The sequence below is a fragment of the Anomaloglossus baeobatrachus genome, chromosome 3 (genome assembly GCF_048569485.1).
Source record: "Anomaloglossus baeobatrachus isolate aAnoBae1 chromosome 3, aAnoBae1.hap1, whole genome shotgun sequence".
Taxonomy (NCBI): Eukaryota; Metazoa; Chordata; class Amphibia; order Anura; family Aromobatidae; genus Anomaloglossus; species Anomaloglossus baeobatrachus.
In genome coordinates this window covers 120,564,751-120,588,359 of record NC_134355.1, presented here as the reverse complement: position 1 = coordinate 120,588,359, position 23,609 = coordinate 120,564,751, and positions in this window count along the sequence as shown.

Below are 23,609 nucleotides of genomic sequence, written 5' to 3'. Positions count from 1 at the left end.
CATGGGTGAGTGGAGGTACATGGCAAACTTTAAATTCCGCTCTCATTTGCTGGTGGTGTGGTGAAGTCTGGCCCAATCCAACCCTTGTTCATCTTTATCAGAGTCAGCCTGTCAGCATTTTCAGTTGACAGGCGGGTGCGTTTATCTGTAATGATTCCACCTGCGGCACTAAAAACACGCTCTGACAAAACGCTAGCAGCAGGGCAGGCCAGGACTTCCAAGGCGTAGAGAGCCAATTCATGCCACGTGTCCAGCTTGGATACCCAATAATTGTAAGGCACAGAGGAATGTCGGAGTACAGTTGTTCGATCTGCAAGGTACTCCTTCAGCATCTGGGCAAACTTAGGATTTCTTGTGGCACTACCCCGCACCTCAGGGGCTGTGGTACGTGAGGGGCTGAGAAAACTGTCCCACATCTTAAAGACTGTTCCCCTACCTCTGGCGGATTGGACTTGTGCCTCTCTCGGCTGTACGCCTCGGTTGTCCACTGATTCCTGACCTATGCCGCTAGCGTTTTGTGAGGGGAATGCTTTGCCTACTTCCGTGAGTATGGCCTTCCGAAACTGCTGCATTTTGGTTGACCTCTCCTCCACGGGAATAAGAGACAAAAAGTTCTCCTTGTAGCGTGGGTCTAACAGTGTTACCAACCAGTAATGATTGTCGGCCAAGATGTTCTTAACGCGAGGGTCACGAGACAGGCAGCTTACCATAAAGTCAGCCATGTGCGCCAGACTCTTAACAGCCAGGACTTCAGTAGCCTGACCAACAAGATGACTGAACATGCTGTCCTCCTCCTCCTCCTCCTCCTCCTCCTCATCTACCCTGTCCTCTGGCCAGCCACGCTGAATCGAGGATATGACTGGTGTGCATGTCATATCCTCAATTTGGCCGGAGAGTTGCTCCATGTCTTCATCCTCCTCCTCGTCATAGTCCTCCACTGCACGTTGTGATGAGACGAGGCTGGGCTGTGTGTTATCACCCACACCCACTACTGTTTCTTGCTGCAACTCATCGCGCTCCGCCTGCAATGCATCATGTTTGTTTTTCAGCAGGGACCGTTTTAGAAGGCAGAGTAGCGGTATGGTGACGCTAATAATGGCGTCATCACCACTCACCATCTTGGTGGAGTCCTCAAAGTTTTGGAGGATGGTACATAGGTCTGACATCCATCTCCACTCCTCAGGTGTTATGTGTGGAGTTTGACCCATTTCCCGACGGCTTAGGTGATGCAGGTACTCAACAACTGCCCTCTTCTGCTCACATATCCTGACCAACATGTGCAGAGTTGAATTCCAACGCGTGGGGACATCACACACCAGTCTGTGAGCCGGAAGATGCAAACGGCGCTGAAAGCCGGCAAGGCCGGCTGAAGCAGTAGGTGACTTTCGAAAATGTGCAGACAGGCGGCGAACTTTTACCAGCAGATCAGACAGCTCTGGGTATGACTTTATAAACCGCTGAACCACGAGGTTGAGCACATGGGCCACGCATGGAACATGTGTCAGCTGGCCTCGCCTCAAAGCCGCCACCAGGTTCCGGCCATTGTCACAAACGACCTTTCCTGGCTTTAGGTTCAGAGGTGTGAGCCAGTGATCTGCCTGCTGTTTCAGAGCTGTCCACAGCTCTTCTGCATTGTGGGGTTTGTCACCTATGCAGATTAGCTTCAGCACAGCCTGTTGCCGCTTCGCCGAGGCAGTGCTGCAGTGCTTCCAGCTTGTGACTGGTGTGGAGGGCACAGTGGATGAGGATGCGCAGGAGGAGGAGGAGGCTGAAGAGCATGACATTCCGGAGCTGTAGAGTGTGGGTGAAACACTGACTGAGGTAGGGCCTGCAAACCTTGGTGTGGGAAGGACGTGTTCCGTCCCTCGCTCAGACTGGGTCCCAGCTTCCACAATATTAACCCAGTGTGCCGTCAACGAGATGTAGCGGCCTTGCCCACAAGCACTTGTCCACGTGTCTGTGGTTAGGTGGACCTTGGGTGAAACAGCGTTGTTCAGGGCACGTGTGATGTTTTGTGACACGTGGTTATGCAACGCGGGGACGGCACACCGGGAGAAATAGTGGCGGCTGGGGACCGAGTAACGTGGGACAGCTGCCGCCATCAGGTCACGGAATGCTTCTGTCTCCACCAGCCTAAAAGGCAACATTTCCAGCGCAAGCAGTCGCGAAATGTTAGCATTTAGAACTGTGGCATGTGGGGTGTTGGCAGTGTATTTGCGCCTGCGTTCAAAGGTTTGCTGAATGGATAACTGAACGCTGCGCTGGGACAAGGACGTGCTTGATGATGGTGTTCTTTCTGCGTAGGCAACTGCAGGTGCAGGAGTGGAGGAGGCTTGTTTGCAGGCAGCATGGACAGAGGATTGGCTCGCATGCACAACCAGCGAAGACGTAGCAGTGACATCAGCAAGCACTGCTCCTCGACTCTGTTGTACTTCCCACAAAGTCGGGTGCTTGGCTGACATGTGCCTGATCATGCTGGTGGTGGTCAGGCTGCTAGTTTTGGTACCCCTGCTGATGCTGGCACGGCAGGTGTTGCAAATGGCCTTTTTTGAATCATCTGGATCCAACTTAAAAAACTGCCAGACTCGTGAAGACCTAACATTTGTACAGGCACCTTGTGTCGTCGTGTTGTTCCGGGGAACGGTTGCCTGACTTCTGCCTGGGGCCACCACCCTGCTTCTTACTGCCTGTTGTGATGCTACGCCTCCCTCCCCCTGTGCACTGCTGTCCTCGCTCTGCATATCCTCCTGCCAGGTTGGGTCAGTTACTGGATCATCCACCACGTCGTCTTCCTCTTCCGCACCCTGCTCCTCCTCCTGACTTGCTGACAATTGTGTCTCATCATCGTCCACCACTTGTTGAGACACGTTGCCAACTTCGTGAGAACGTGGCTGCTCAAATATTTGGCCATCTGTACAGACGATCTCCTCATGACCCACTTCAATATGAGCTGGCGAGAGGCCAGAATGTGTGAATGGAAACGTGAACAGCTCTTCCGAGTGTCCAAGTGTGGGATCATTAATGTCCGAGGAGGACGTGTACTCAGCCTGGTGGTAGGAAGGAGGATCAGGTTCAGAAATGTGCGGTGCAGTATCACGGCTACTGACACTTGACCGTGTGGAAGACAGAGTGTTTGTGGTGGTGCCAATCTGACTGGAAGCATTATCCGCTATCCAACTAACAACCTGTTGACACTGGTCTTGGTTCAAGAGCGGTGTACTGCTGCGGTCCCCAAGAATTTGGGACAGGACGTGCGAGCGACTAGATGTGGCCCTTTGTTGTGGCGAAATTAGAGCTTGCCCACGACCTCGGCCTCTGCCTGCACCACCATCACGTCCACTTCCTTGTTCCTTGCCAATGCCCTTGCGCATTTTGCAATGCTGTGCACTGCTGACGTGTATATTCACTACTTGTGCGTTATATCAAAGTTTCTGGAAATTGCACACAAGTGCACCTGTACGCTGCCACCGACAGGCACACACGTGCGGTTTTAAAAACCAAGCACGGACGCAATAATAACCTAACACAGGTTTTAGGAGCAAAAATTAAGAACTCTGACACTATCAGCCACTGCTGACTGACGTGTATTATACACTACACTTGTGCGTTATATAATAGTTTGGTAAAAACGCACACCAGTGCACCTGTACGCTGCCACCAACAGGCACACACGTGCGGTTTTAAAAACCAAGCACGGACGCAATAATAACCTAACAGGTTTTTTTGGGGAGCGACAATTACAGTACAGACAAGTCAGACACTATCTGGACTGTTTTACACTGTGTACACCAGCCCCAGATATGAAGGCTGGTATACGGTCACCACTACCCTGCCTGCCTGCCTGCCTGTATACTGGTACAATAGTCCTGACAAGGACTCTTTTGGTCACTAGCCTGTATTCCAACCTGGCTATACCCTGCCTGTATATAGCAACAATAGTCCTGAGAAGGACTCTGCTACTGTACGCCGACCTGGCTATACCCTGCCTGCCTGTATACAACTAGAATAGTCCTGAGAAGGACTTTTGGTCACACTGTTTGCAGCCCTGCAACTGAAAAAGCTATAAAGGGCCGCAAAGCTTTCCCTGAATCAGCGACACTCTCCCTACACTCACTGTCAGAATAGCTGTGAGCAGAGCACAGCGCGCCGGCCTATATAAAGGCTCGGTGACGCTGTGCAGGCCGGCCAATCACTGCAATTCCACAACTAACAGGGCTGTGGCATTGCAGTGGTCTGCCAGCCAATCCCTGCATGAGGGCTGGCTCTCAAAAGAGCGCCAACATGCAGAAATGAAGACCACGAGTAAAGCACGAGTATCGCGAGATTACTCGGTCCCCGCCGAGCAGCCCGAGTACAGTGATACTCGTGCGAGTACCGAGTAGTGACAAGCATGCTCGCTCATCACTAACAATGAACTTAAACATACAGTAAAAAAAAAAAACAGGAGTTTTTTTAAGGCAAAAAAGTCAAATGTTCTGCACTGGCCTATGACATTGGACCCGTTGAAGCACAAGGACGTGCAAAATGGCAGTCATCCATTGGGGGCCTGCACCCGGCTCATTCCACACTATTTTTACCTGCACCATTTGAATTAAATAAAGCACTTTGGAATATTGGATGGATTCTGCCGTGGCTTTCTCTCTTTTTGGATTGAAATTAAATATGTCCAATTAGTTTTGAGCCCCTAAAATGAGTAGGCGTTGTAGAAAAATGGTTGTGTCGCGGGCAGGGAGGGCGCTGCGCTCACCACGCTCGGGTCCGGTGCTGCTGCTGCTGCTTGGTGGCTCGAGCGGTGGGCCGGATCCGGGGACTCGAGCGGCGCTCCTCGCCCGTGAGTGAAAGGGATGGTTTGGTTTGGGGATGTAGTCTGTGACGCCACCCACGGTTTGTGGTGATAATGGGACACCACCGCTACTCTGGACAGGGATCCCGGGAGCGATGTCAGGGAGCAGCTGAGATGTTTCTCTCCCCTCCATGGGTAGGGGGGTTTGGTGGTCCCGGGGCCCGGTGATAGCGACTGACCGGTGGATGGCAGAAGCTGGGGAGGTGCAGGATCGCGAGGGCAGCGCAGTGCCAGATGGCACGGTGGTACTCACTCAGCCAGTAACGTACACGGAGTCTCTGGTAAAACAAACGGCTGGATGGACGGGTCCCACAGATGGCTGCGGTGGTCACTCCCGGTAGGTTGGCGGTGACTGTCTCTCCCTGCACCTTTGATGTGTTTTCGGCCTCGATGGCTTCCCACCGGTGACCCGCTCCCCAGCGGTGTATTTGCCAGAGGAGCCCCTTTTGCCCGCAGGCGCTGGCCCTGGGAACTCCAGCTGTGGTGGTAGCTGTATTTCCCTTCACGGTTGAGCGGTTGCCTTCAGTCGGGTCTTTGCTGCTGGGAAACCCCGGAGGTTCCCGTCGCTGACGGATTTGACCGGTTTAACGGCGACTCCAAGCCTGGTCGGGGTCCGTAGGTCCTGCCGAATGGTGCTGGCTTCTCTTTGCTTCCCGGTCCGGTACCGGCGGGCCACCGCCCGACCCCGGTCCTTATAGTTGTGCGTCAATCGGCCTCACCTGCAGACGGTCACCACCGTCTGCCAACCTTGCTGTAGGTGCCCGGGCCACGTACCCAGACATGGTCAGACTGCTCCTTTACCACTTCACTCCTTCACTCCCTGTCTCTCACTGTTCTTCCTTTTCTTTACCCGCCTCCAGGACTGTGAACTCCTCGGTGGGTGGAGCCAACCACCTGGCTCCGCCCCACCTGGTGTGGACATCAGCCCCTGGAGGGAGGCAACAAGGATTTGTGTGTGACTCTGGTGTTCCTAACCGGAGTGTGGGGTGTGTTGTTGCTGTACCTGTGACGTCCTGGCTTGTCCAGGGCGCCACATTCCCCCTTGGTTAAACGCAGACCGTCCGCGGGCTGCCCGTCCATCACCGGTTTTATTTTTGTTAACTGTAAAGAAATAGAAAAACATATAAAAACATTAAACACAAGCATTACTGTATAAACTTCCCATAACGGGAGGCACGGTACTTTTACCGTTACTAAACGGTAGTCAATTTTATTAAACAAATGGCTTCCGCTCTTCCCCCTGCCCAAACAACCTGGCCCTGATGCTGCCCCTAAGAAGTGGGCAGCACCCCTTGCCCCAGTCCATCACCAGGCTGCCCGAGCGGGTACGGTCTCTTTCAGGGGACCCACGTCCATGGGGGACCCCTGACCCCCGAAGGATCGCCACCGGTTACGGTAGTGGTGGGCCTGGGCCATCCAATTTCCCCAGGCCCATCCTCCAAATCAGCGTCTCCGGAGGTGGTAACGGTATAAGTCAACATTTTTATTTACATGTCACTAGTTTGTGGTTGCCCTGCAAGTTCTCGGGCTTGTCCGTAAGCAGTTTCTTACGCAAACGGCACAGAAAGTCCCAACGGGGACTAGTTGCCAGCAACGGCCGGTTCAATCACAGTTGCAAATCAGGTTAACTACTTGGTTGATTACCTTTCTTATCATTCGGTTACACATTTATACATTCAACAGATCATCACACCCCTAAATGGTAGTCTCCCTGTACCTAAGCGGGGGTCAACCTAGGTTGGGGCGTGTGGACCTACGTGGCCCGATGTCAGTGGTGGTAGGCAGTGAGGCAGAGGACACAGCTGGTTCCTCCCCCCGGTTATCGTGTGGGGCAGGCAGAGGCATAGGGTAGCTGGGTACAGGCACATCCCTGGGCGCTGGGTCGCTAACGGCCACTTCCATCTCTTTTTCCTCCACGGGTTGTGGGATCAGTATTACTGGAAGAATCACTGCGCTGTTCTGTGTAGGCCAATCGGCCGGGAAATCGCCCATCATGGTGTGGATTACCCCTTTTTCCCCCTCCTCAGCCGGTTCAGTGGCTGGGGCTTCAGTCGCCGTCCTCAATGGTGGTGGGCACCTCTTCAGGTGGTCTCGGGAAACCGTGGCCAAAGTCTTCACCTGGTCACGGCTGATCTGGTAGGCTTTCCCATTCTCCCACTCGATGGGTTGTATTACATACGGGGTCTTCTCCCACTGATCGTCCAGCTTATGGGTCCTTCGCTTTCGCTTCAAGACTACATCCCCAGGCTGAAAGGGACCTGCAGGCACCTTCTTGTTGAAGCACTGCTCCTGCTGCCTCCGACTCTGACACAAGTTCTTTTCCATATAGTCCTGGACCTGTCGGTACTGCGCTCTTCGCCGAGCGTCCCATCCTGCAGTCAAAGGGAGTGCTTCTGGGGCCTCCAAACCCATTTCTAGGTCCACTGGCAGTCGACTGGGCTGAGCTCTCATGAGGTACGCCGGTGTGCACTTCGTAGAGCTGGAAGGGATATTGTTGTACATGTCGACCAGGTCAGGTAGCTTCTCCGGCCACAGATTCCGCTCTTCCAGCGGTAACGTCTTGAGGAGGCCCAGGACCAAATGGTTCATCTTTTCACATGCCATTGGTTTGGGCATGGTAAGGCATGGTCCGAATTTTCTGGGCAACCGTACAACTGGCAGAATTCTTGGAACACCTCCGCTTCAAAGGCCGGGCCGCGGTCGGTGAGCACCTTCTCTGGGTATCCATGCGGCCGACAGAAATAGGCCTGGAATGCTCTAGCGGCAGTACGGACGGTCAGGTCCTTAACTGGGACAACCACCATGAATCTTGAATAGTGGTCCACAATGGTCAGGGCGTAAGTATACCCACTCTGGCTAGGTATAAACTGAAAAATAAGGAGCGCTGATAGTGTAATACCAACAGATCAGTGAGGTAGATCAGGAAAAATACACTCACCTGAAAAGGTTGTGAGATAGTCACAACCACTGATAGAGCATAGGATGAAGGCGTCTGCTGCAGCCCCACAAGGATGTGCATACAAATCAGAGGGAAGAGGGGGTTAATGCCGCGCATCAGCCAAAATGAAGATGTAGCACGTTGATGTTATAAACGTATTCTTTTATTCCATCGGTCGATCGAATAAAAGAATACGTTTATAACATCAACGTGCTACATCTTCATTTTGGCTGATGCGCGGCATTTACCCCCTCTTCACTCTGATTTGTATGCACATCCTTGTGGGGCTGCAGCAGACGCCTTCATCCTATGCTCTATCAGTGGTTGTGGCATTAACCCCCTCTTCACTCTGATTTGTATGCACTCTGGCTAGGTGTGAGCTTCACATGGTCGAGGGCAACCAGCTCCAGCGGTTGATGCGTAATGATTGGGCGTAGGGGGGCCTTCTGGCTGGCCTCGTCCCTTCTTCTCAGTGTGCAGGGACAGCACTATCGGCACCAGGCCTCCACAGATTCCCGCATCCCACTCCAATAGAACCGCTCCCTCAACAGTATTTCCAGCTTCTTCCACCCGAAATGCCCAGCACTGTCATGGTATGCCTGTAGGACAGTGGGCACGTTAGCCTGGGGAATAACCAGCTGGCGAACCTTCTCGTGGGTCTTCGGGTTGATCAACTCCCGATACAACTTCCCTTGGTGTAGGTACAGCCGGGTTCGTTCCCGCCACAGGCGTTGGGCCTCGGCAGGGGCGGCAGGGTCTATCCCAGCAGAGCCCTGTTCCACCAGGGTCTTGATCAAGCAGACAGCAGGTGCCTGGTCCTGAGCTTCTTGAAGCCCCTGACTAGGCAGCGGGTCTAGGTTCACCTTTTGATGATGAACACGCAACTTTCCAACTAGCGGCCGGTGAAACGCAGGTAACTAGATCTCTTCGAGGTCATCATCATCCAGCCCCGCTTCCGACAGGTGGGGCATCCGGGAGAGTGCATCGGCATTAGCATTCGTACGGCCGGCCCCGGTATTTGATGGTGAAGTCGTAGTTGGCTAGCCTGGCCACCCACCGCTGCTCCAATGCACCCAGCTTAGCTGTATCCAGATGGGTTAGTGGGTTATTGTCCGTGTAAGCGGTGAACTTGACCGCTGCTAGGTAATAGCGGAACCGCTCGGTGATAGCCCACACCAGTGCTAAGAGCTCGAGCTTGAAAGAGATGTAGTTCTCAGGGTTCCTTTCCGTAGGTCAGAGTTTTCGGCTAGCATAAGCGATCACCTTCTCCCTTCCGTCTTGGACCTGGGATAATACCGCCCCTAAGCCCACATTGCTGGCATCGGTGTAGAGGATGAATGGGAGGCTGTAGTCAGGGTACGCTAGGATTTCTTCCCCGGTCAAAGCCGTCTTCAGCTGGCGGAAGGATTCTTCATGCCTTTCCTCCCATGCCAACGGGGTTCCAGGAGGTCTACCACCCTTGGTCTGTCTCACGAGGAGGTCTTGCATGGGGGCAGCCATTTTCGTGTACCCCTTAATGAAGCGGCGGTAGTAGCCCACCAGACCCAGGAAGTGTCTCACCTCCCTCACCGTGATCGGTCTCGGCCAGTCTTGTATGGCAGTGATCTTCTCTGGGTCTGGGGCGATGCCTTCCGCGTCCACCACATGTCCGAGGTACTGCACCCTGGGCTTCAACAGGTGACACTAAGAGGGTTTCAATTTCATCCCATACTTGGCAAGGGACGCGAACACCTCAGCTAGGTGCTCCAGGTGGGCTAAATACGTCTGTGAGTACACAATTACATCGTCCAGGTACAACAAGACGGTCTCAAAATTCAGGTGTCCCAGACAGCATTCCATTAGCCGTTGGAAGGTTCCAGGGGCGTTGCACAGCCCGAACGGCATGCTGTTGAACTCGCAGAGTCCCATGGGAGTAGCGAAGGCGGTCTTCTCACGGTCTTCGGGCGCCACGGCCACTTGCCAGTACCCGCTGGTGAGGTCAAGGGTAGAGAAGTAGTTAGCGGTTCTTAGCGCGGCTAGAGAGTCTTCAATATGGGGCAGAGGATAGGCATCTTTATGCGTTATCTGGTTGATCTTCCGGTAATCCACACACATTCTCATGGTGCCATCCTTTTTCTTGACCAGCACCAGTGGAGCTGTCCCGGGACTGCAGCTATCCCGAATAACCCCTGCCTCTTTCATGTTCTTCAGCATGTCTTTGGCGCATTGATAGTGTGCGGGCGGGAGAGGTCTATACCTCTCCTTAATGGGAGGGTGTTTGGCGGTGGGGATGTAGTGTTGAACCCCTCTAATCCGCCCAAAATCTAGCGGGTGTTTTCTGAAAACTTGCTCGTATTCTTGCACTACCTGGTATACCCCGTCTCTGTGATGTGTGGGGGTATCGTCAGTGCCTACGTGTATCTCTCAACACCACCCATCTAACTGTTCAGGGGACGTGTGGTGACTGGAAGAAGGCGGGGAGGTCAGAGAAACGGCCTCTTGGATGGCGTGGGGATCCAGGGTAAGCAGCTTGACAAGGGTAGCGTACCGGGGAAACCTAACTTCCTCCTCCCCACAGTTTAACACCCTCAAGGGCACTCTCCCCTTCTTGACGTCTACCACTCCCTGGGCGGCCATTACAGTGGGCCAGTGTTTGGAGGGCATGGGCTCTACCGTGGCTGGGTAATCACGTCCCTGAGGCCCTACCGCTGCCCTACACCAAATCATCATTTCGCTCCGGGGAGGCACAGTTGAAGGGGCCACATCCATCACTCTCACTCCCCCAATCTCTCCTCCTGCAGAGTTCACTTGCTGCCGATACATCAAGGCCCGAATCTCGCGCTGCACAGCCCTCTGTCGGCCTCCTGCTGCGGTGGCGGCCAGTTGTTGTAGTAGGGTCAGCACCTCACTCATGCAATGCTCCATTACATTCATTCCTAGCACTACCTTCGGGTCATGATCGCTGGGGTCATTCATTATCACGATCATTCCTTGGTGCTGCAGCTCGGTCCTCCCCACAGTCATGGCCACTCGTTTGTACCCCACTTGGGTCAAGGGGAGGCCATCAGCGGCGATCAATGTCATGCTGCCATCTGGAGGGGCAAGTTTATCATCCCCCCAATACCGTTGATACAGTGTATATGGCATCGTGGTAACCTGAGATCCAGTGTCCAGGAGCGCCATCAGCGGAACGCCGTCCATGGCCAGAGGGATGATGGGGTGGGCCCCGATGAACCGGTCCCGCCAGTCGGGGGGGGGCCACTGGGTTCTACTCCTGAGGACTGGCCCTTGGCCCCAGGGGTTGCTCGTTTAACGGACACCGTCGGGAGTAGTGGCCGGGCTTGCTGCACTTGTAACAGATTGGAGGTCCATACAGTGGATCATTGGCCCTCCTCCTCTGCATTCAGGGGACATCCTCTGGGCGGTCGGCAAGCTGTACCCCCCCGGGGGCCTGGGTCTCGTTGGAGGCTGAAGTGCGGCGAGGATTTTGGCGAGGTCTCCATCCATGCGACGGACTTGGGCAGCCAGTTCCTCCATCATTCCGCCAGAAGTTGCAGGTGCTGAGGGAGCTGGGGGAGAAGGGGCTACCACGATGGGAGCCGTCTCAGCTGGCCACGGGGCCGCTCCAGGGACATCGGACGCCAGGGGCTGCAGAGCTTTAATGGCTCGTTCTTTCAACACGGCAAAGTCCACATCAGGATGCTCTAAGGCCCACAGCCGAAGCTGTTTGTGGTCCTCTGGGGATCTCATCCCCTGCACGAACTGCTCCACCAGCGTTTTGTTACTGTCAGCATCATTGATGGTATCCACCCACTTCAGCGTACGGAGAGCAGTTTGCAGACGCAGGGCATAGTCTCTAATACTGTCGGTAGGCCGCTGTCGGCACTGGTAAAACTGCATTCGCAGCTCAGCTCCGGTGCAAGTCTCAAAGGCAATCTGTAGCTTTTCGAAGATAGTGGCCACGGAGGATCGGTCCCCCTCGGCCCAGGTCTCCGTCTCCTGCTCAGCCGCGCCGGTTAGCTGCCCCAGCACTACCGCTGCTTATCAATCAGGGGGTACAGTTCTAGGAGCGGGCTAAGCTTCTTCCGGAAGACCTGCAAAGTGTCAGGTTTCCCATCGTACTGCGGCAGCCAGGTAGCTCCGGGCACATAGGGCAAGGAGAACGGCATTACCTGAGCAAGGGCGGGGGCCGCGGCCCCTCCCGCTTCTGCAGGTACATCCGCCGCTCCTCCGGTGGCTACGTTGGTCGCGGACATCTTATTTCCGTCCCTCCTTGGTTTTCTTCCGGCACCTCCTCTTCAGGGGCGGAGCTTCGGCTTTCGCGCCTCCACTGCTCGGGAAGACACTCGAGCGGGGAACTTTTCTCGCCCAAGATGGCGGCTTCTGAAAATTTTTGGCCGGACACCTCCGGCGGGACACAAGGCGCACCTCTACCAGACGGCAGATCATGTTCATGACGCCAAGTTGTCGTGGGCGGGGAGGGCACTGCGCTCACCACGCTCGGGTCCGGTGCTGCTGCTGCTGCTCAGTGGCTTGAGTGGTGGGCCGGATCCCAGGGACTCGAGCGGCGCTCCTCGCCCGTGAGTGAAAGGGATGGTTTGGTTTGGGGATGTAGTCCGTAATGCCACCCACGGTTTGTGGTGATAATGGGACACCACCGCTGCTCTGGACGGGGATCCCGGGAGCGATGTCAGGGAGCAGCTGAGATGTTTCTCTCCCCTCCGTGGGTAGGGGGGTTTGGTGGTCCCGGGGCCCGTTGATAGCGACTGACCGGTGGATGGCAGGAGTTGGGGAGGTGCAGGGTCGTGGGGGCAGCGCAGTGCCAGACGGCACGGTGGTACTCACTCAGCCAGTAACGTACACGGAGTCTCTGGTAAAACAAACGGCTGGATGGACGGGTCCCACAGATGGCTGCGGTGGTCACTCCCGGTAGGTTGGCGGTGACTGTCTCTCCCTGCACCTTTGATGTGTTTTCGGCCCCGATGGCTTCCCACCGGTGACCCGCTCCCCAGCGGTGTATTTTCCAGAGGAGCCCCTTTTGCCTGCAGGCGCTGGCCCTGGGAACTCTAGCTGTGGCGGTAGCTGTATTTCCCTTCACGGTTGAGCGATTGCCTTCAGTCTGGTCTTTGCTGCTGGGAAACCCCGGAGGTTCCCATCGCTGATGGATTTGACCGGTTTAACGGCGACTCCAAGCCTGGTCGGGGTCCGTAGGCCCTGCCGAATGGTGCTGGCTTCTCTTCGCTCCCCGGTCCGGTACCGACGGGCCACCGCCCGACCCCGGTCCTTACGGTTGTGTGTCAATCGGCCTCGCCTGCAGATGGTCACCACCATCTGCCAACCTTGCTGTAGGTGCCTGGGCCACGTACCCGGACACGGTCAGACTGCTCCTTTACCACTTCACTCCTTCACTCTCTCTGTCTCTCACTGTTCTTCCTTTTCTTTTCCCGCCTCCAGGACTGTGAACTCCTCGGTGGGTGGAGCCAACCGCCTGGCTCCGCCCCACCTGGTGTGGACATCAGCCCCTGGAGGGAGGCAACAAGGATTTGTGTGTGACTCTGGTGTTCCTAACCGGGGTGTGGGGTGTGTTGTTGCTGTACCTGTGACGTCCTGGCTTGTCCAGGGCGCCACAGTTGCATTTCCTAAACATTTCACAGGATATTTTTGTTCAACCCCTTTAATTAAACCTGAAAGTCTCCACTTAAATTGTGTCCCAGTTGTTTAATTTTAAATAAAAAATCGTGGCCTGCAGAGCTGAAATTACGAAGATTCAGTCACTGTCCAAATATTTCTGGATCTAATTAAACCAAATGTGAGAGGAAAGTTGATTTTACATCGCATCTGAATAGTAAATGCTCTCAGATCCACAGTTTTTAGGGTGGAAACTTGTATTTTTCAGCACCAGATAAATCTTAAAGAACAGAAAACTGTAGGATTTACCTCAATTGCCGTTTCTTTTCTCCTCCTCCTGCTGCTCAATTTTACACATAAAATCATTTCACATCCCTTCTTATATAAGTTTATCCAGCATGAAGTGAGGAATAGCACAGATCTCCCTAGAATTCACATGCTGCAACCACTCACTCTTCCCTACACAGTGATTTCTAGTATCTCAAAACAGGAAGTATCACACTGCTGTCTAATCATGAGACAGCAGAGAGCCTGACTTCAGGAATCTTCAGTTTCCCCCTCTTAAAAGGTCAGGAATTTTTTTACTAAATTAAATAGAAAATATTTTCATATTCCTAATTAGAAAGATATGAAAAAAGTTTATAATTGGTCATTTTTTTCTTTATGACGCTTTCTATGCGGTCATAGATCCCCTCTATAGTATTCGTCCTCCTCTGCTCACTTCTATATTGAGAAATGAGTGGGACAGTTTGTATCAGTTTCATTGACACCCTCCAAGAATCTGTGTGAAATTGACAGCAATAACTCACCTGTTCATTCACTTTGTCTGTATCGGCAAGGCATGTCAATCACTGTCAAGGGGCATCAATGAGATAGGATTTATAGTATTATACACAAGTTGTAGGCAGTTGTAGAAAAAATGTTGCAAAGTAAAAAATATTTTCAAAAATAGAAATGTTAATGGATAATTTTGCAAAGCAAATCAACAAAAGATGCGCTCAAGCTTAGATCCACAAACGATCTTGCTTAGTTCTTCAAGAACAACTTCCCTGGTGAGTTTCTTTAAAAACTGTGTGTAAGTTTACCTGGAAGAATTAATGGTTTCATGTTGTTTTGAAGACAAAGGCTGGTCACACCAAATATTGATTTGATTTTTTCTTTTCTTTATTCATTTTGCATTTTGTTCATTTATAAACATAAACTGTTAAAACTTTTATTATTTTTAAAGTATTCTTATTTTGCAGCATTTTTTCTTTACATGCCTAAAACCATTGAGTAAGGCTGAATTCACACAACGGTATGGGATCCGATGTGAGTGCATTGGATGTGATATGCTATTGACCCTCGGCTCCCGCTGTGCTGGCAGCATGAGCCGCGTGTCATGCAAGTGTGATCCAATCCTGCGATCGGATCACAGCTGCATAGCAGAGAGCGGGCGCTGAGGAGGAGAGAGAGGGATTAATCTCTCCATCTCCTTCATTCTCAGTTGATGCGATTATCCCACTGTACTCGGATATCATCGGGGTACAGTCCGATGTTTTACTCGCACCCATAGACTTGTATGGGTGCGAGTGACACGGCTGTCACTGACAATCTCTGCTGTGATTTTTCTCTCATCCAGAATCTGGATGAGAAAAAAGCTGACCATCTGCTCTCTTTAATTGAATAACATTGGTCTGAGTGCAACGCAAAATTTTCTCGCATTGTACTCATCCGATTCATACACTGATGTGAGCGCAACCTAAAACTGTAAATGAATATATTTTCTTGCAAAAACTCTTAAAGAGTATGTTTCACTAAAAAGCTGACAAGATTTTTATGCATCAGGTTTTCATCTCCCTCTTCTTCATCTCATCTCTTGTGCAAACAGTTCATCTTTATCTCTTTTTTTATGCATTTTTTTAGTGCAGTTTTGTCCCAAAACTGCAAGCAAAACCTTATGCCAGCAAAGTCAATGAGAATCCTGAAGTGTTGTGCACATGTTCAGTTTTTTTTCCTTGCAGATTTAGTGCAGAAAATAATCTGCAAGGAAAAATTCTTTCAGCGTTTTTGCCTGTGTTGTTCACCATTAAAAGCAATAAAAAGGCATGCAAAGAAAAGATCAAAAACGTGGCAATAAGGCCCCGTTCACACGTCAGTGAAAAACAGACACATTTTTCACTGACGTGATAAAGGTTCATATGTTCCTCTCTGTGCCGTGATTTTTGCACATGTGTGATCTCTGTGTGCTATCCGTCATAATACAATGAAATCAGGCCCTTATACTCACTTGTCCACGGCGCTGCTCTCTGTGGTGCTGATATCTCACGCAATGCGGTGTTCGGCCACCGCTGTCTCCCCTCTACAGCTACTTCCTGGTCAGCTGTGTAGTGCATAACTGCATATGCATGAGCATAATTAGCCGGCCTGGAAGCAGGAGACAGCAGAGGCTGAAGAGAGCATTGCGGGAGATGGGTGAGTTTAAAAAGCTTTTTATTTTAAATGTACGTGATTTTTCTGGTACACGTTTCACAGATCACACCACTGTATGGTCCATGGGACATTAGTGATGCCAGAAAAAAAACGCACATGTCTCCATGCGGAGCACATGGACATGCGTGTACGCTGCACGGAAACACATCAGTGAGAAATCACTGATGTGTGTGCAGACCTGGGTCTTCATATGTCCGTGATTCTGGTACGTATAGAAACATACCTACCAGAATCACTGACGTGTGAAGGGGGCCTAACACATTTTTGTGTTGCTTTTTTCCTGCCAAGTGTTGCAGAAATTGTGCAAACATTTCTGCAACCAAACAGTAAACATGCGTACATACCCCTATATTTATTAAATCCAATGTATTTTGGTCCTCTTCCTCTTCTTAGAAAGTACTGCTCCTCTAGAATACAATGCATCCCTTTAGATTCTGAATAGTGATGGGCGAAAGCGAACTGTAAAGTTAGGGGTCTGTACCGAGCACAGTGTTCGTGCACACGATCCCGAACACAAGCTGTCTGGGAAGCTTGTGTTACAGTTCGGGTCCAATTTGGGTCCAGGGGCTTCGCACAGTGACAGTCAAAGTTCAATCGAATCCATGGCTCATGGACTCGGGTGAACCCTGACGTCACCGGAAACATGGCCGAAAACAGCCAAAGACTGCCAAGTGACGAGCAGTGCAGTGAATACCACAGGAAGCTAATGATCGTACTTGGAAGCAGAAGCGGCCGGTAGACAGATTCTGCAGGACACGTCGCGGGACCTGTAAGTATAATGACAATGTTTATTATTAACTGTATTCTTTATTTTACAGACCCCCCCCGCCTCATCCCATAACTGTAAAGTCCAAGTTCAGGGTTTGGACACAAGTCTGCACTATCTCACACCCCGAACTCAAATGTTACAAAATGTTTGGGCGAGTCTCCTGAACATGAACATCGGGGTTGCCCATCACTAATTCTGAATAATCATCTTAAAAAATCCTTGGTATAAACAACAATTTAAGAGAGAATTTAATCTATACAGTTGAATTCATATTAAATAGGGTTTCTTAAACATTTTTTCACCATGGACTTAACCTTTGCTTTTCTAGATTTATGTAATAATATTACCACTTCTAATTACACAACAAGCTACGTCCACCCTTTTTTAACCTAAAATCAATTACTTAATTATATGTTTCATCCTTCCACTAGACCTCTTTCAAGGAAATGTGCACATAAATGCCATGACACATAATTACTGGTGGATTGGCACAAAAAGCTGTAATAACAAGGTGTAGAAGAAGAGTAAAGGCTGCTTTACACACAGCGACATCGCTAGCGATGTCGCTCTCGAAAGCACCCGCAACCGTCGTTTGTGCGTTACGGGCAAATCGCTGCCCGTGGTGTACAAAATCGCTAGTACCCGTCACACCAACTTACCTTCCTAATGACATCACTGTGGCCGGCAAACAGCCTCTTTTCTAAAAGGGCGGTTTGTGCGGCGTCACAGCGACATCACACGGCAGGCGTCCAATAGAAGAGGAGGGGCAGAGACCAGCCGCATGAAAGTCATGCCCACCTCGTTGCCGGAGGACGCAGGTATGGTGTTGTTCGTCGTTCCCGGGGTGTCACAAGTAGCGATGTGTGCTGCCTCAGGAACGACGAACAACCTGCGTCCAGCACCAGCAACAATTTTTTGAAAATGAACGACATATCAACGATCAACGATTAGGAGAACATTTTTGATCGTTAACACTCGCTCATAGGTGTCACACTCAACGACGTCGCTAACGAGGCCGGATGTGCGTCACGATTTCTGTGACACCGACAACATATTGTTAGCGATATCGTTGTGTGTAAAGCCCCCTTAAGGGTCCCATGTATTCCATTTACACAAGGGACCTCTGAAGTCAGTACTCATCTTTGGAAAGTCACACAGCTTGCTACTCTAATAGCCTTAAGAAGAAATGTCAAAAACTTAATTTATCACCATAGTCATAATTAAAGTTGAGCATTAATAGAACTGCCTTACAGGCAGATTACATTCCTAATGTTAGAGAAGACAGAACTGTCATAATGTCAATGAAATTTCTTATACATAAGTTGAGAAGAAGTTATAGTCTAGTAAAATATTAATTATGATGGTCACAGAGTCATTTTCCTTTTTGTTATGTCCACGGTTCTTTGACTCTGCTGCTGCAGGGGGCTGTCGGTATCATTAAGACAAGTCTGCTGGGCTAAAGTCAAAAGTCCTGTAATAAAATAAGTATCGATAGAAGAATTGAGAAGATCCATATTGTAATTGTTCTGTTAGATATGTCCAGTGTTTCTGTGACAGTGCAGGACTTAACACTAAACTCTAATAAATGTTGTCACAAAAGCTCAGGGCATAATGGCTGCTGTGAGGCTAACAGTGACATTACTATGGCAATCAAAATCAGGAACATTTAACAGTCTCTGCCCATTTTAAGATTTTGGGTGCCCTTTTACACCCTTTAATTCACCACCACCATATTAGTGTTCTCTTTAGTCATTCTGGGTAACAGACAGGCAATGTACTCTAAAGTCATATTTCCTAATCATGTGTGTACCGCCCCGCGCTCGGCTGCAGCCGAGCCGCTCGGATCCGGGCTCGTTGGTGGGTGGCTCAAGCGCCTCCGGACCCGGGGTCACTTCGCTCTGAAAGGGGATCCTGGCGTTAGATAGGTGCACGGCCGGAGCCGCGCTTGAGTTCGTGACGCCACCCACTGGATGTGGTGAAGGTAGACACCACCGCTGCAGTTACGGGGCACCCGGGGGAGATGTTTATGTAGCAAGTTGTTAACCCCTCCGTGGGCAGGGATGGTGGCCCCGTGACCCGTTGCGGGTAGCTGGGCGGTGCAGGGCGGTGCGAGGCCGGATGGCACTGTTGTACTCACTGTTATTGTCACACACAAGTCTCTGGTAATCCAAGATGATGGTGGTCGGTGCCCGCAGCCGGCTGCGTCTGGTCCCCCACCCGGTTCGGTGGTCTTGGCCTTTCTCCTGCACCGTGTTGTGTATTTGGGCTGCCTGCGCTTCAGCGACGGGAGTCCGCTCCCCGGCTTTGTGAATGTCGGGAAAGCCCTTTTGCCCACAGACGCTGGCCCGTGGGATCTCTCTGCCTGTGCGGTGGTTTTCTATCCCCCTTGGTTGGCTGTTGTCTTCAGTCGGGACTTGGGTGGGAAAGGACCTATAGTCCAGGCCGCAATCAGTTAATTAACTCAGTCCAGTGGATTCTGGACCTTGTTTCAGGGTCTGAGTACCCCCCTGTGTGCTCCGGTTTCCCGGGTCGGTACCAACGGGCCACTGCCCTGTCCCGGTCCACCACGGTTCCACCAAGCCATCTTCCCGGCTCCTGCAGGCTATGGCCACCGTTTGCCTCCTAGCCAAAGGTGCCCGGACTCCAACCCCGGCACCTGTCAGACTCCTCCACTCAACTACTCAACTCATCTCATCTGTGTTTCCTGCCTCAGGCCCTCTGAACTCCTCGGTGGGCGTGGCCAACCACCTGGTTCTCCCCCTGGTGTGTTCATCAAGCACTGAGGGAGGTGACTAGGTTTTAATGGTTGGCTGATGACACCTTTTTGGGGGACAGGTGTAGTGCGGGGGTCTATCTGTGACTACCTGGCTAGTTCAACCAGTTCTCCAGCACAAAGTGCATGTGCAGGCATGGCCAAGGCAGGCATCTTGCTTTATGGTGCATACCTTCAACCCAGACTACATTAATATTCACTGGCATTGCTCTACAAGTTATATAGTTTACAGAAAAGTATGATAAACAAGGCCTTAGAGCAAAATACTGTGATGTTGGTGGTGGCAGTAATGGCACGGGTGGCTTACTGAGTAAGACCCAATTGTAATATCTCCACCAGAGTCCGCTCCTTCGACTTCTACTTCGATCACCAGATGCCGCCGTATTCCTGCCATGTTCAGTGCTGGTAATGGGGGGGGAGTTAGTGGCTCTGGTGGGCGCAGGCTTCGCCCATCCACTAAGCTGGGATTCACTAGGACCTGCAGTACCACTCGCTGACTGTGGTGGAATGTGCCTTCCAGCTGAAGTTACCATCTTTCAGCCAGGGACAATGGGAAGGCACCACAACCTTCTCATTCTTCCTCCAGTCTGCTGGTCGCCACCACTGCTGGTTCTCTGCTTCACACCCTGCTGAACTACTGATTCCTGTGTTTTGATCTCTGCCTATTCTCTGATGACTCTCCTACCTGCCGATTTTCTACTTCGCTGCCTTCTCCATTTTGACCTTAGCCTGATTACCTGACCACTCTCTTGCCTGCCGATTTTGTCTCTTTTCTGCACCTCCTGGTTTGACCCTGCCTGATGAGTACTCTTCTCTTGACTGCAGCCTTCCATAGGCAATGACCTGCTGGACGCTGTAGTAATTCCTGATCCCTGTACAGGGGTTAAAGAGTTTCAGGGTCCTCGGGATCTTGCTGAGTAGGCGGTTAGCCTCTAGTCTGTCCTTGACAGCCATCCTGAGTCCGTGGTCCCGGGCAAACGTCACACCAATTGATAGGTTCCCTCTAAGGGGCACTTTACACACTACGACATCGCACCTGCACTCGACATCGTAGTGTGTAAATCCTAGATGATACGATTAATGAGCGCAAAATCGTCGTAATCGTATCATCGGTGTAGTGTCTGGGAATCCCATAATTATGCGACTGCGACTGGTACGATGTTGTTCCTTGTTCCTGCGGCAGCATACATCGCTGTGTATGAAGCCGCAGGAGCGAGGAACATCTCCTACCTGCGTCCGGCAGCTCATTAAGGCTATGCGGAAGGACAGAGATGGGCGGGATGTTTACGTCCCGCTCATCTCCGCCCCTCCGCTTCTATTGGTCGCCTGCCATGTGACATCGCTATGATGCCGCACGACCCGCCCCCTTAATAAGGAGGTGGGTCGCCGGCCAGATCGACGTCGCAAGGCAGGTGAGTCCATGTGAAGCTGCTGTAGCGATAATGTTCGCTACGGCTGCTATCACAAGATATCGCTGCTGCGACGGGTGCGGGGACTATCGTGAGGATTGCCTCAAACTGCAACTTTAGGTTTGCTCTAAAATATTTTTTATTACTCTTATTCTGCATTTTCCTTACCTTTGTACAGAATAAAAGTAAAAGTATTTTTTCTTTTATTTTCTAATACAAAAATTAAACAAATGTTTAAACTGTTTCAAATATCAAAGTTATCCAGATAAACTTTACCTATCAGAGAATATTACATAATGCATTATTAATTACTGACAAAGGATGAGAGCAGGAGAATTTGAAGATTTTATGAACCTGATTCATAAAGGTTGTTCTATTTTAGGTTGTATGTAACTCAGGGAAATAGGCAAATAAAGGGACAAGTATATGAAGGGCTGCTTGCATGAATTATGGTAAAATAAAATAGGTTATACATCTTCTGACAAACAAGCTGCATTTCATGGCTATTAACCTTTCGCTCTGTTGACCTTCCACTTCTCAAACCAAACCAATATCATCTTCATGTCACAGGGCATTGTTTTCATGTGCAGTCGAAGACCAAAGAATATAACAACCATGACAAGTTCTGAAAATCAGAATGATGTATATTTATAATAAACGATGTCTAAGCTCCTGAAATAACCAGGACTGGCATTGGGGAATCTGGTTTTTGTAAAGGCTATTTCAACAATATATTATTTAATGTATTTGCAAAATATTTTAGGATTATACATTTGTAAACCTGTATGTTGTAAAGAAGGTCTGCATCAGATTTACCTTTTTTTTCTCTTGGTAACTGGCCGTGTCCTCATTAAAGAGCATCTTTCCTCAATTTTTGCCCTATAGACTTTATATTCCTGCACATAGTAGAAGGAAAGTACAATTTTTTTTTTCTACTCCGAGAGATAAAGGCAACCAAGACTTTATCTGTCACACGGGACCACACATCATTCTTGGAATGTTCTAATAGTTAAAGGGGTTTTCCCACAAACAAAGTTAATTTCAAAGTAGATTTTAATCAATAGATCTTAGAATAATAATATTGTAGACAATTGGCTTTGTTTAAAGAAAATGTTCCTGTGTTGAAATAATCTTATAAATGCACCCCTACTGTGTATTGTGTAATGGCTGTGTCTGACCGTTCAGGGACATGGAAGAAAAAAAAGTATAAAGACATTACAGCACGGGATCACAGCAGATTCTTTTTGAGATAAAACCTTTCTCTACCTGTTTATGAAAAATATTTTACCTCAAAGAAAGAATTATTTGAAATCCAATGCTGTAAAGCCTGTATAGTGTTTTACTTCTTCCCTTGCACAGGAGATGTGATATGATAAGACCATGTCCCTGTATAGTCAGACACAGCCATTACACAGTACAGAGCAGGGGCACATTTATAAGATTATCTCAGCACAGGAACATTTTTTTAAGCACATCCAATTGTGGAAATTATTTATATTTCAAGATATATTGATTAAAATGAAATTATTTTTGTGTATGGGAACTCTCTTTTAAGGAGATGGACAGCAGCATCAGAGTGAGGAGCATCGTGGGAGCAGCTGAGGGCCAAGGGTAAGTAGGGAGGGAAGGAGATATTGTTAGACTTTGTCTCATGTGACGACACTGACATAGACTTGATCCATGACCTCAATAGGCATTTCATTTAGTTCCGAAATGTAGGTGTCTACTTTTTTTCTATCTATGGACGCTGCCTTTTTATGATTGTACAGCAACATAATGGGATGAAAGCCAAAGCTGAACCTAATGAAACACCCAATTGAGTACGTGAGAGTAATTTCAATGCCCTGTATTTCTACAATCGAAGAAAAAACAAAAACACATTTTTAGGTACAGTAAATCCCTTATACTGTGTGCAGGAAAGTACAATTGATAGGTAGAGATGAGCGAACCCGAACTATGAAGGTTGGGGTTTGTACTGACCACTGGTTGTTCAGGACACGAACACGGTCTTTTTTTAAAAAAAAATCTGTGTCTGAGTTCAGGTGCTGTATGTAGGTTGACCACTCGATCGAGCTTTGGGGTGCTCAGGTACATCCGGTGCTCGGCTCAGTGGGAGCATTTTGCAGACTCTGAATGACTCACTTTGGGGGTAAAAACAATGTTTTTGGATGTAGTGTGTACAAAAAAAACCACTCTCCCTCCTTCGTAAATGCTCTGTATACGGCTGGCTGTATGTGGGTAAAGAGCCAAACTGCATTCACTAGAAAATGGAATTTTCTAAAGAAAATTTTGGACACTCTGAAAGATTACTGCACCCGCGGTAAAAAAACGCAGCAAACCACACCCAAAAACCGCATGCGGTTTTACCACTATTTGCCGCGATATTGCCGCGTTTTTTCTGCGGGTTGTTCCCTGCGGTTTTTGATCAATATCTGTGGCAAAAAACGCAGGTACCTGCAGAAAAGAAGTGACATGCAATTCTTTTTGCTGCAGAAAACATGCAGCAAAACCTGTTGGTGAAAAAAAACGCAGTGTGCGCCATCATTTTTTTTTACCATAGGTTTTGCTGGTGAAGGACTACAGAAAGGTTATGAAAATTTTCTGCAGCAAAACATGCAGCAAAACCACGGTAAAAAAACGCGGCGTGCGCACATGGCCTAATCATTGACTTCCATTATACTTGTTACTTGAGTCGAGCCAGTTAGTTTGGGTCCCCATTAACTTATATGGGATTCGGGGTCCCAAAAGTTGCTGAACGGTCCACATTAAGGATACATTCACAAATTTCACACAAAAAT